Source organism: Patagioenas fasciata, chromosome Z (genome assembly GCF_037038585.1).
Source record: "Patagioenas fasciata isolate bPatFas1 chromosome Z, bPatFas1.hap1, whole genome shotgun sequence".
NCBI lineage: Eukaryota > Metazoa > Chordata > Aves > Columbiformes > Columbidae > Patagioenas > Patagioenas fasciata.
Genome location: NC_092560.1, coordinates 63,307,338 through 63,321,389, shown reverse-complemented (window position 1 = coordinate 63,321,389; position 14,052 = coordinate 63,307,338). Strand labels below are relative to the sequence as shown.

Below are 14,052 nucleotides of genomic sequence, written 5' to 3'. Positions count from 1 at the left end.
ATAAACAAACCAACACGTCTGCCCAAACAACCCCACCAAAAAAAAAAAAAAAAAAACACAACTCAAAAAATTACCTCTGAGAATATTTATGCTATGAAAAGGCTGTTTTGTAGAAATTTCACATACTCCCTCATTATAAATGTTCCTTACAAAATCTCTAAGAATAACAGAGAAAACATAGTGCGTGTTTCCAAGCAGGATACCTTAGACTTTTGTTTGACACTGGTTATAGCATTTATCAAAAGGGGAAAAACATGTTCCTAGGGCCAACACATTAGCTCCTGGCAATATACCATGTTTCGCTAGTCAGTCTGGTAGATGTGACAGAATCTCCATTTGTTCTTTGCAATGTTATCCAGGGCAGCATTATCTTTGTTTTTTGCATTGCATCATCAAAACTAGAAGCAAAAAACCAGGATCCTGCAGCCTTGATCTACACATTCCCAGTGTTACACTTTCAAATTTTCTGTAGCACCTCCACCAGGTTTGGTCTGGTTAGATGGATATCTTGGGCTTTTTTTCAGAGGACAGAGTACTTGCATGTCATGTTATTTCTATTTAGGATGAATCCATTCCTGCCTCCTAGCAACCACTTGCCGTAACAACTCCATCCAAGACAGCCAGTAAACATCCTCTGTGTAAATACCTAATGCAAGTGGAGTTAATAAACTGTTTGTAAGTACTGTTCTCTCTAGCTAGTACAGCCTGAAAATCTACACCACGTACTCCTCTGTCAGCACTGTCAGGAAAGAGGTCTTGAGATTATCAGCAAACACAGCAACATGCTGCTGACTGATATATCAGTGCTTGAGTAACTAGGGAAAAATATGCTGTTCCCTTGAATTACCAAATGCAGAGCTGAATCTGGACTTGCTGTGGATTCTACAAACGCCATGGCTACTAAGACGCTGACAGAAATAGCATCTATATTCATCCATTTAACCAGAGCATCCACATTTGGTGCTCAGTTATTCTAGAATCCTTCTATAGTCAGTGTAGAGAGGGATCTATTGAGAGCAATTTGAATCCAAATCTGAATTGGTCTCTGGGGGTTCCTCCTTCTCTCTCTCCACTAACTCCACAGTGAGTTAAGACAGCTAGACTTGTGACTTGGGCATCTCAGCATCTCAAGCTAGGTAGGGTGAATCTGGGTATCCTCAGGAAATCCCTGTGTTTCACCTGTGTCCCTATCTCTGTGTATAAATAAGCAGAAGATGTGTAACGAGGCTTGTGTCATCAGACATTTTCTCTGCATTATTTCAACCTGAATTGTACTAAGAATCTCAGAGATGCACCTTATGTTATGCAAAACTGTGGTCAGTGTAGATGCTACTGAAATGTGAACATTTACATTACATAGATTGTTTAGCTACTCATGGGGGATGCCCTCTAACGTTCTAGCCAGTTGTGTATGGAGCAGATGGGCATCTACTCTGCTTATTTTACTGATTAAGTAAATTCATTCATTCATTAAGTAAATTTAGCTTTATGCTAAACTAGTCCTTCACATTTTCTCTCCTAACACAAATTTTAGCAGAAATATTTGCTTAACAGATTCCTGTCCCTTGCCCCATGTCATGGCACAGAGCTCTCTTTATTGTGCTAACCCTACTGTCTCTGCAATCATGTTGTAATGTAGATCAATAAACAAATGTAACTTGAGAAAAAAAAGCCTCCAAAAACTGAAGATCTCTTAGACCGAAGACTGCATTTGAGAAGCACTACCCATTGAAATAAATACTGGGGTTGTTGTGTGGAGAAATCTGTTAAAATTCTCAGTTGGATTCAGATCGGGTTTACTCATTGGCTTTCAGCAAGTGAGCACTCAGGTCACACAAAAAGCATTGTAAGCAACACATTCTATGGTAAACTGTATGTGGAATACTCTGGAGAGCTCAGACAAGAAAGATGAGATTAGTTTCACTTCATGTTACACCTCTGCAACACGGATCTCTGCTGCCAAAAAGGTTGCCCTGTGTTCCTTTACAGATGAAAGACAGAAACAACCTTTTAAAAATGTGATTAATTTTGGATGATAAGATGAATTATGCTCTGCTAAGTGCCTGTTTCTTACCATTGACTGTAAGGAAGTGTGGAGTGACTAGCTCAGCTGTGGATACCTGTATTGTAGACAGCTATTAATTCCTTCCTGCTTTTCCTTGTGGAAACATATTCACACTGTTGCTTTTATGTGTATGTATATACACAATGATGCACATATGTACATATATACACACACACACTGAATTTAATTCCAAGATAATATGCATGTCTCTATGTGTTAATCCGTAGGTATATGCCTATTCCCCTCTGATCTTCCTGCCAAAGAAGACTTCTCTTTATAAAGTGAACATGATGCGTGCTGGAAGTCATGTGGGCTCTTCAAAGGTGAGAAGAAAGGCAACAAATCTGACTTTCCCTTGCCCAAGCCCTCCTGCATCCTGCCAGCTAGCAAGTGGCAGAAAATTAAACTGCTAGCACCTGGTCTCTCCTCACACATAATAGTTGGGACTGGCTAAGCGCAAAAATCAAAGCTGCTCCAAGTGTTTGAATTAGCACAAAAAGCAGCCAGTTCTTTTATGTCCGTACTCTATAGGCAGCTTAAGCACATCTCCTTCTAAGCCCCATTAAATGATGAAAGAATGTACAAACTCCAAAATTCCAGTGTTCTCCGTTTAACTAAGAGGAAATTTTAAGTTAAAGAAGTTAGCTAATAACCATATAATGAGGCAGAGGTTGTTCTCCATGGCCACTGCATTTACTGTGTATTCTTCTTGCACAAACATTCATATCTCCTCTGCTGTACACACTACAGTGAACTAAGTATCCTTTCCTATACCTTGTGAATTAATCTACTTGTTGCAGCCACAGATATCTAAAGAGGTGAAGGTGCTAGGACTTAGGCACCATTTATACCTAGAGGCATACCTTCAATCTGCCTTGCTCAGCCTGAACTTCACTGTTGCCCCTCTCTCAGCTTGCAGACACTGAATGTGTCAGACCTGCAAGAGCCAATGACAAGCGAAAAATTCCAATACAGTTTCAAAAACAGCAACTAAGCATATTCACATGTTGTCCAACATATGGAGATTTCTGGGCCAGTGTAGCTGCATTCTATACGAATTCATAAATACAGGGGATTAAAAAAAATTCTGCCTCCTTCTGGCTGCTTTTCTGTCTCTTTGGACTAAAACCAAATTCTGCAGCACACGATATATTGCTTGACAGAGTGTTTTCCTGCCAGAGCAATTTGCAAACTCAAATATGCATCACAACACTCTTGCAAGGTGAAAAGGAAATTAGAAAGCTGGCAACAAACCATCACTTGTTGCAGCAATCTCCTGTAGGTCAAAATTTACCTTTAGGCCTAGGGATTTTAAATAACGGGTTGTGGGAACATGGAGGCAGAGGACAGGACCTCCATACCTCTACCAGTGTGAAAGGGAACAGAGCCTGCTCAGTGTTTACACAATATTGGGCATCCCTCAAATTTTTCTGTTTCATCCCTCAGTGTAGCCAAGTGCTTTTGAGAAACCATGCTAAAAATGTCATACTCCTACAGTATTTAAAGCAGCAGCATGGTGACTAACAAGATCTCAAAAACATCTATATCCCGTGCTCCCATCTGAAATCCCACAGATACCAAACTGACTCTTCAGATATTTAAATGCTTTTTAAAACATGGCCTTAAATAAGGCACATCAAATAATCTCAGAGGCTGTGATTCTCCATCCCCTCCTCAAACACACTGCCCCCAAAACCTTTTCTATCCCCTTTGAATTGTCTCCTATTGTGTCCCTGCAATGTCTGCAGACATTGTGGCACCAGTTTGGGCAATCTCTAGTGGTAGTCCTCTCTGCCAGTTCAGTGTTTGCAATTTCTGTTTCTTCCTGTTTTTGAAGTGGCTTATCTGGCACAATGTTATTATGATGTTATTATTTGCTGGCCCAATTAAAGTATGATTAAAGCAAAGAATATAAACAGGCTTTGGAAAAAGATGTAATTTAAATCCTTGCTGATTAGTTTCATTCCTTTGTAAACTACCACTAAGTTTAGAGGGAGAGGTGTGCCTTAGTCAACTTTAACATATATTCACCACAGTTACTGTCTTTACAACAAAACACTCACTTCTTTAACCCTAAACTTCCCAGAAATTGGTACATTCAGATTCTGGCGAGAACTGTGAAGAAAAACTCCATTTCTGTATCAACGAAGAGACTGGCTTTACCTCCTGAGAGGACCTTGGGTGATGATGCTTCTCAAAGTTACAGAGAACATCAGAGGGGCAGGCAGGAATTGCCTGCTGGTGAAGATAAAATGTGAAACACCTGGTCTCCTACTACTACTATGTAACCCGAAATTCATCTCTCTACTTTAACAAGAGAGTCTGAAGCAGAAGGGAAAACTTGGAGCTTACTGAATACAGTCCTCCAGAAGCTACTGAGTTTATTCATCAGTAATTATTCTCAGCTGCCCTTCCTGGGAGAAGCAGGAGGGAAGAACCTATAAGCTTTCTGTAATTGATTTGTGATGAATCGAATTCACAGAGCATAAAAGAAAGAGCCTTCTATTAGGCTGAAATAACCCAGTCACTAGTGCAAGGAAAAGCAAACAAAAAGCTTCCCTTAGCTCAAACACTGTGGTATTCTCAGCCTGTGAACATTGTCTGACTTGATATTATGCACATATAGCCAAGCTCTGGCTTTCCCCGCATTTTCCCTTTCAGTAGCCACATCCTGGCTAGCCTGCAATGTACAAACCCAACAAGGCCACCCAGAATGGCAGATGCAGGAGGGAGAACAACAGCTGTGGGCAACATGGAGAAGGACACACTGCAAACAGCACAAAGTGCTGAACGAAAGATGCAGGCATGGAGAGAGCTGGAATCCTCCAGGTTGAGGGAATTCTCTCCCCACCAGCTTGGCTGGGAGCCACATTCCTACATTCCTGGCCCTGCCATGTAACAAGGCAGTGTTGTAGAGGCAAAGGCTGAATGCTTTGTTGTGGGTAATGTATGTTAGGACAGCTTGAACAGAAAGCCAAAATTTTACAGTTCCTTTGCTGGCCATATCTTGGGACCTGAGCTTAAAAACACTTAACAGATTATTACTAGATGAAGTTATTTTGTAGTCTCTTTTGATGTAACCCACTGAATTTTAAACAGTTCCTATTAGACTGAACTGAATTTGCTTGAATTAAACTTCAGCCTTCCTTCTTGAAATGTTTCTGACTTGATTTAGCAATGCCAAGACACTGAAGCATCAAGAATACTTTTCTGCTGAGACTGCTAAAGAGATTTTACCTTGCAAACCAAATGAGAATCACAATTGCTTCACACAAAATATGACCAGAGACTCACACTTCCATTAACAGTTTATATGCCATTAAAGTCTGTTTCTTTCGTGTGCTGAAACAGCAGAACAGATAAGAAACAGGAACAGACATAGTGTTCTGGTATTTACTATATTTTAACCAACCATGTCTCAGGTCAATTACTCACCCACCTGTTTTCCAAGGGGTGAGAGATATGGGAGTTTGACATTGGGGAATGATGTTCTCATGCACTGATGTGGTGGCTCAGATACACAGGCAGGGGAAAAAAATTGGAATCTGGATGTGTTGCTTCACTATCTTCCCTGAAAAAGTCCTTTTCCTCTTCCTTTATAAGCCACGCATGTCTTAGTGAATACAGAGCTTGCAGCTATGCCTGCCAGCATCCTACCACATGGGTCCTTCCCTGGTTAGGTATGTGTAGGAGGAAGAGGAGGTATATCAGAGTGTCAAGATTAAACTTTGTGATTAACAGAGATCCTTGAACCCAGGTTATTTTAAAATTTGAACTTTTGTTGCAGTTTTTCTTTCGGTATAGTGTCCATAGTTGTTACATTCCAGGGGACAATTAGGCTGTGTTTATACTAGTAAACTACATAGTGTCAGGAAACCTGTGTGCACATTGAAAATCAACTGCCTTCAGTGTTCAGCTGTCAAAATAGTTGAATGTTGGGGTATGGCTTTGGCCAAGGCGAAGTAGGGCTCTCTCAAACAATGCCCAGGCATGCTTCCAGGAATCTGTCCCAACTGGCAGTCTGGATACATCCAACCTGTTTGGGAGGGCAAAATAGCTTAACAGCATAGACACAGTTAAACTCAGTGCCAAAGAATGATTTTTGTTTCCTAGTATGGGGATTTCCTAGTATACGTTTAGCTTGAGAAGCGTAGCTTTGCCACGCTGAAGACAAGTGATAGAAATGGCATATTAAAAAGTCTGGCTTCCATCTGTGTTTCCCCCCCGCCCCCAATTCTTTCTGTCCTTCTTTCTCCCTGCAAAATCTATCTATGCACCTCTGCAGTGGTCCCAAGTATGCTAAAATCTGTGTCTTATAAAGAGAGAACTGTTGATCATGGCAATTCTGAAAGAGCATGAGTAACAAACAACAAGAATCAGAATGGATGTTTCTGGGTGTGTGAGCAGTACAACTGCGGTTTCTCTTTAGAAATAAATCCATCAGAGGCTCGTTTACCATTAGCTGAGCCAGTCAATTGCAAATCTCTATAATCATTCATTTTTGTTTTTCTCATGAAGTGGACAATACAATACAACTCCAAACTTATGTTTTTCAACTGGATTCTCTTCAGTTTTTCAGTCTGAGTTGACTGGATCACAACTTTTGAAGAAAGTTTGTTTTCTGAAACAAGATCTGAAGCAAAGGCCATTCAGAATCCTTTTCTTCATGGAAACTGTTCTATTTCTGTTAAATTTGATAACAGCTTGTTTTTACAAAATAAGACATCAGTGCCAAATTGGAGCTGGCAACGTAATTTAAAGAAGTGTCACTCTGGATATAAACAGGAAATGTTTAGAGTGCTGATCCCGTGATTAATGAGCGTTTCCACATCTATATAGCAGCCAATTTTCCCTTTCCTTGGAGATTACTCCATTACATAAGCTACAGAAGGGCCAGAACTTTGGTCCCACATATTGAAGTATACAAAAAATAGCATTTCTGTGCAAATGCTGGCATGATCTCTCCCTTTGAAATCAATTACAGGCATTCTCAATCCAGCGGGAGTGTGAAGCAAGCCAGTGTCTGAAAGCTTTTTGTGCTCACACCTCTTTTTTAAGGCCGAAGCAGTTTTCATCTGTAGGATTTCTCCAGCCTTCCCTCAGTTCATTCATAGTTACCACTTCTTAATAGTCTGACTACAGCTTCATGAGAAACTCCTCACTTTCTTCTTTCTTAGACACCCTAATATTTTTATTGCCTGGAGGAAAAAAAAAGAGAATTTGACTGAGTAGCTCTAAGCCCTATAGTATGGATCTAGCCAGACACCCACAGTAGTCTTTTCAGGCTGCCCATAACCTAAATACATGTTAAAAGGGAGCCTAACAACAAAACCCTCTAATTGCCTGATCTAATTGTCTGACCAAAAAGTAGCAATTTAGGATAACAATAGTACAGGGCAGAACTTGTTAGCTAGTACATGCTGTTCCTAGACCAGCAAACCAGTGAAAACAGAAAAATAAAGGAGTGTGTATTTACGTAGTCTTCTCTATTCTTTTTGCAAGGACATAGAAACCTCAGGCACCCAAGGGAGCCCAAGACCTTCAGGACAGCTGCTTAACTTGGCACTTTAAGTTGCAAGCCAAGCGTATCAGCGTTTGTTTGGTGGAATTTCTGAGAAGCTGAAACTGTGGACCAGAGCCTCTCTAGGCAAACTGAAAGAAAAATCAGGTGGAAAAAGAAAAACATGCTAGTGCTTTTCTAGTGAACTCATAGACAAGTTTAGACTTACCCTTGAGAGCCAGCCAGGTGTTTCAGAGCTTCTGCAAGGTGTCAGGAGATCTCTGCTTTTGCTGGAAGCAGCTGGAGTGAGGAGGACTCCACAGGAGACAGGATCACCATTCAGCATTTGGCTTCCTTTCTCTGTTCTTTTTGGAAATGTTTTTCTTCAATTTTATCAAGCACAAGACTGCCTTCTTCCTTCTTTTGCTTTTGCTTGGCATCTGCGCTCTCCAGTAGCCCTTTGTTGTCTGAGGAGGAGAAATCTCTGTATAAACATTCACCTACACCATAAAGATCATCTGAGGTAATAACTTGGCAGAAAAACTCTCTTATGTAAGAGGAGTTGCCCCAATCTAAAATGTCTCTACCACATAGTTTTCAGGAATTAAGGGTGTTTAAAGTTAATAACTCACTGTGTAATAGTTAACTTGCAAAAACCGGATTGTTCATTTCTGAAAAAGGTCGTCTTAAGGAAAAAAAAGAAAAAAAAAAAAAGAAAAGAGATGTGGTATACTTAACCTTCTTTACTAATGTTTAGTAGATATGGAAAAGCTGTATGTAATATATAGCTTTATTCTGTAGAAATACATGCATCATGTATATATTGTGTATTTTTTGTGTATATGTACATAGCAACTAAATACTCTCTTGAAGGCCATGATCTCAAGTTTTCTGAAGTCCATGAAACTGCTACTGACCTAAATGACTTTGGATAATTACTAGACCCAAATACTTAAATTTAGAAGTCTCCAGTAATGCCATAGTAATAGAGACTTAATTAAGGCTTCAGGCTTAAGTAGGACATAAATGAGGCACAAGCATTCTGAAAGACTGGCACATTCCTTGAGGCACGTTGTCTCAAACCAGTACTTCTCTTCTAGTTCTAAGCAAAGACTGCCTCACCTCTTTGAAAAACAATTCAAGGCCCATGTTGTGATTGACTGCAACACTGACTTTCATTCACAACCAAGTAAATAAACGGAACTCAGTGTTTATCCCTTTCTATTTTTCCCTGTTCTGCTTGAATGTGTGGGAATGTGTGTATTTTTATTTCTTTATTTTCTGCTCACTTTGTGCTTCCTGAAGCCACAGCTTTCAGAGTCAAACCAGAGTATTCCCAGAATAGTCTGACATTATTCAGGGAGCAGGCAAGCTTTTGCTTTCCCTGTTCAAAATGATTAGCCATGTTGTCATATTTCTGTATCATAATTTCTTTTTCAAGTACAGACAGTAGTTTGCTCAACCACTTGCCAGTAGACAGCCATCAGTTTAATCTCCCTCATCTCATCTGAGCAACTTGTACCATCGTATCAGCACAGTTCTTGGTATCACACATGTAGGAAAGACTACAGCTGTAGGAGTCTGACTATACCAATGGAGCTGCCTTACTTATATACAGGCACATACAGAGTTATATATTTGGAAAAAAGAAAAAAAATTGCTATTCATCTGTGCAAAATTTACAGCCAAACCCCAACTTCTCGATATATTTAGGTATTTATACACCAGTTACTTCCTTAATAATGCCAAATATGAGTAAAGGATGTAGTTATATTAAAACTGGACACATTTATTTGGATCCTTTCATAGCCTAATTTTAGCACAATGACACCTGAATTATAGACTGTAGAGGAATGGCACAGACTGTAATTGAACCAATTTTATTTTGGAAAAAAAAAAAAAAAACCAAAACACTACAAACTGTCTGCAGTCCAGGAGTTTGTCTGAGATCTAATAAAATTTAAGAAGGTCTTCAATATTTCATTCATTCCTTAAAACAATACTAAGCTGGTTTTTGTTTTGCTCAGGCCTCTGAATCAACTATTTAACTTTCCTTCCTTCCAAGAGGTTTTGGAAGTCTTTTACCATTAACAGATATAACTTTTAACATGAACAGAGGCCAAATTGTCTCTAAAGTTACATTCTTAGGGAGAAATTAATACAATTTTAATTCAGTCATGAGGAATGAATGAGGATCATCCATTCACAATCCACACTTTATGAAAATCTGTATTCTTCTCTGCAGGAAACACTCATTCATGTACGACTCTTTTCAACAGATCTGTTAGCGAAGAATATACATCTCAGCCAGCAAGTCCTCCCTGTGACACCCTTGGGTAAACACATACATTAATGTAACTACATAGAGAGATCTTCACACTAAAATATTTATATGACACTTACATCCATTAGTAATATGGAAAACTTGGGATGTCAGGTTTGCACAACACAACATACTGCTAGAGACCTTCTAGCTCAATTGAGCTGATATATCACGTCTGTGTAAAGCCATTTTGGGAAACAGATTTTTCATTTTTGTATCTCCTAGAAGTGTACTCAGCCCAAGAATTTGGATGCACTGGTTATAGCTCCATATGAGCTAATAAGAATACAGAGGTATTCCATATTGGAGTATTTTAATGCATTACCAAGTATTAAAATATTACACAATAAACTCTGTGCAATACAGAGATTGCAGAGATGCAGAAAAGAGATTGAAATTACATCCTTTTAGAGGGTCTTGGAAATGTAGCATAGATATTTTGAACTTTCCTGTAATCTGAACAGAGTACTTTGGAGAAGCAACACGGGTAACTGTGCTTTGGACAGATCTTTCAGTGTACAGTGAGGGTTGGGGACTCAGGACCTGAATACAATAAAAGGCCAACAGAAGCCTGGATCACACATTGCCCAAGCAAGGTGTGCAGGACAGACTGAGAGGTGGTAGCCAAGTTCAAAAAAGCATCCAGATTATCAGACAAGTTCATGGTGATACAGCGGCTCTGAGGTCAAGCCAGGAAGTAAATCCATAGGTCAGGACCAGGGTCAGATTTGACCAGGGCAATCCAAGGCAAGACACAGCTGAGTGATCATGGGGCAGGTTCACAGTGATGAGACAGATCTGAGAACAAACAAGCAAGTGGATCTGCAGGTCAGGATGAATGGGACCCACTGCTAGGCTGCGCTGTGGCTGAGTTGGAGATCAGTATTCCTACAGCATACCTCCATCAGGGACTAAACCCCTGACATGAGCTTAAAAAAGGCACCTGGCTCCAAGAGTAGAGTGTGGGTGGAGGCCTCTGGTGAGGCTGGTCAAGGCAATGAAGGCCTGTGGGTACACACAAAGAAGTGACAAGATGCAGTCTTAGCAGCCACAGTCTTTAAGACTAATTCAGTCTTCTACTTTGGAAACTGTGTGTTTGAGGAGACAATTCCTCCTAAATCCATAATCTTCTAGTATGATATTTTATATATAATAATATTAGAAATCTCTGTATTATAAGTTCTTATATAATGAAATTAGAATGTAATTTTAATACAATAAAGGTGTGATCTAATTTTTCCTTAACTAGTTTTGTACTGCAGATTTACTCACTACTGTGCTATCTGCCTTCTCCTCAGTTTTCATGTACTCTCATACTGACATTATTGGAGGACAATTCATTTTTAGTAGCAAAAGATATTTTTCTTTATGCTCTCATAACACTGTTCTTAGACTACACTGCTTTTTTCAGTGCACTGAGCTTATCTGATGTATTAATGTTCATGGTCAACCAGCCATGCATCATACAAGAAGGCTTTTCACCCAGTGAATATTTGGATGGAGGATCCAGCCATAAACTGTTTCAGAAATAGAGATGTTACAAGTGGTCACAGATATTCCATGCTCTGGTTTTGCCATATGTTCTAAAGAATGAGGTTATGAAGGTATTCAACCATGACTCTGATAATGAAACAGACTCTCCGTGGCACCACAAGTAACACTGCAGCACAGACAAACAGAGAGAAGTGAATGCTCAGAAGAAATGCAATGAAAGACTATTTTATCTTTCTATAAAGTTCACAGAATTTGAGACCAGGTTTTGTGTGTGTATAGCTTTGTAAGCCTTGATCCTGTGTTCTTTTTAGCATGTCTGATTTGAGTGTCCAAATAATTAAATACCTGATACTTCACAGTCACAGTTACAGTCAGCACTCTTATTTCAGGTTCCCATTCAGATTTAAACTGAGAATCAAGAATGTAGAGTCCTACTTCAGAATTGTTACAAAGATCCCATACTTAACACAGGCACACTCCAAGATGCTTCAAATCATACCAAGCACCGTCTCTCCTTAGGTCTCATCTTTCTGTGATACACACACTGTGTGTCTGGCATTGGTCTAGAAGACTGTGCCATGCCAGTATGCATGCAGCCTGAAGGTTAAAGGAACTTGGATTACTTGTAGTTTTACTATGTCAAAAGTGTAAAAACAAAACAAACAGGAGGCTGAGGGGAGACCTTATTGCTCTCCACAAGTACCCAAAAGGACGTTGTAGCAGGGAGGATGTCAGTCTCTTCTCCCAGGTAACAAGCAATAGGAAGAGGAAGTGGACACAAGTTGTGCCAGGATAAGTTTATGTATTAGGAGAAACATCTTTACCAAAAGGGTTGTCAGGCACTGGAACAGACTGCCCAGGGAAGTGGTTAAGCCCTGGAGGCATTTTGAAAATGTGTAGATGTGGTGCTTAGGGACATGGTTTAGCAGTGGACTTGGCAGTGTTAGGTTAACGGTTGGAGTTGATGACCTTAAAGGTCTTCTCCAACCTAAATAATGAGTATTGTATTGTATTGTATTGTATTAGTATTTTCTTCCCTTCTTCTCTTCCCTTCTCTTCCCTTCTTCTCTTCCTTTCTCTTCCCTCCTCTTCCCTTCTCTTCCCTTTTCTTCCCTTCCCTTCTCTTCCCTTCTCTTCCCTTCTCTTCCTTTCTCTTTCTAATACTTTTGTCACAAGATAAACGGTGGACTTGAAGAGTTACTGTATTCTTCAGTATGAACTTGCTGCTAAACCACTCAGAAGGGGCACTGTGGAAAGGATACTGACCTAAATCCCTATAAAACAACACACACAGCTGCAGAAAGATAAGCTAAATAGGATAAGTGAACCTTGGTCGGCTGTAGTCATGCATTTTTCTCTGCTGAACAGGACCATCATTTTCACTATATTATTTCAACTCTGGAAGCTTGTGGCATTTTGTATGACCGGGAGTTCAGCACCCTTCTATTGTTAATACATCCCTGAAGTAAAACGATACTCCTGATTCTGTGTTGGGAAATGATCCAGAAAGCTTGTTTGTTCTGGCAGTGCTTTGCATGCAAGTTAAAACTTAGCTACCCATCTCCTCACCTTCCTGTCTCAGCAGATTCTGTATCTGGAAAGAACAATAGCCTGTCAGCTACTACTGTCTGACAGTCTTCTAATCTGGAGACATTAGACTTGAACCCATCAGCAGAATGCTTTTGCCACAGCCATGCCTTTTATTTCTATACTTAGTTAGCCTGGTGATTACATTTTGAGCATGCCCATTCTTATTAAGAACTGTTAGTCATGCTTTGTCTATGCTTAGTATCCCAAAGTTAGGTGAACGGTTTCACTATGTATTTATCTCAGTATCTCATCAGCATATAATTAACGAGGAGTTATGTTAGTGGTGCATAGATAGACAAGGACAGATCATCAGGTAACACACATACTCCACATAGAGGTTAAAAAAAAAATCAGATAGTCATGCTTCTTTGCACTTCGCTGAAACAGGGGGAGGGGGCAAAAGCGTTTTCCTGTATGTGCTGTTGAGAAAACCACTACTGTTCCACACCCAGAGAGTAGAAGACTGCATAAACTGCAATAATGGACTTCAAATTGAAGCCACAACAAAGAAACATAAATCTTAATGAAATCTTTCTTCTAAAAAATACTGAAGCTCTAGCCTTGCTTGGTTAGAGAATCCAAAGGGGAATCTCCACCTTCGGAGGCTTTAAAGAACAGACTGTGCTAATATCTGTTAAGAATGACAAACTTTTTGTCTTGAGGAAGGAGGTGATCCTACCCTGGGAAAGGAGAGTGACAAAACAACCTCTAAGGGTCTTTTGCAGGGTTCTTTTCTAATTCTTTGCATTTTATGGTCTGGAAAATATGGCTTATTAATGGATATTAAAAATAAATTGATCTACTAAGTTTGTGGAGGAGATTAGAAACTCCGTGGAGTCACTGCCTTCTAGTATATACCACAAGGAGGGGAGTTCTCATTTACCTCACTGGCAATTTAATCTACCAAGGATCAAGCCAAGTGTTTGTGGTGGGAAGCCATACTTAAAAATAAAATAAAATAAAATGTGATATGTGTTACTTATTAGAAGTGATGGCATATGTCCACACTAGCACTTGTACTGGCATCTACTTTTCCATTATTGCTTGTGAAAATCTGTCATCAACTACTTGTCTAGGTTC

At 39.7% G+C, this 14,052-nt stretch overlaps 1 protein-coding gene across 1 annotated transcript in view; it reads right to left on the bottom strand.

Annotated features, from left to right (window-relative positions):
- Positions 1 to 8,040, bottom strand: part of LOC136115456 (leukemia inhibitory factor receptor) — an 84,706-nt gene extending 76,666 nt beyond the window's left edge. The window contains exon 1 of the mRNA XM_071802581.1: positions 7,795 to 8,040. The gene's annotated coding sequence lies outside the window, so the exon portion shown is untranslated. The remainder of the gene's footprint in view (positions 1 to 7,794) is intronic.
- Between the last annotated feature and the right edge of the window lie 6,012 nt (positions 8,041 to 14,052).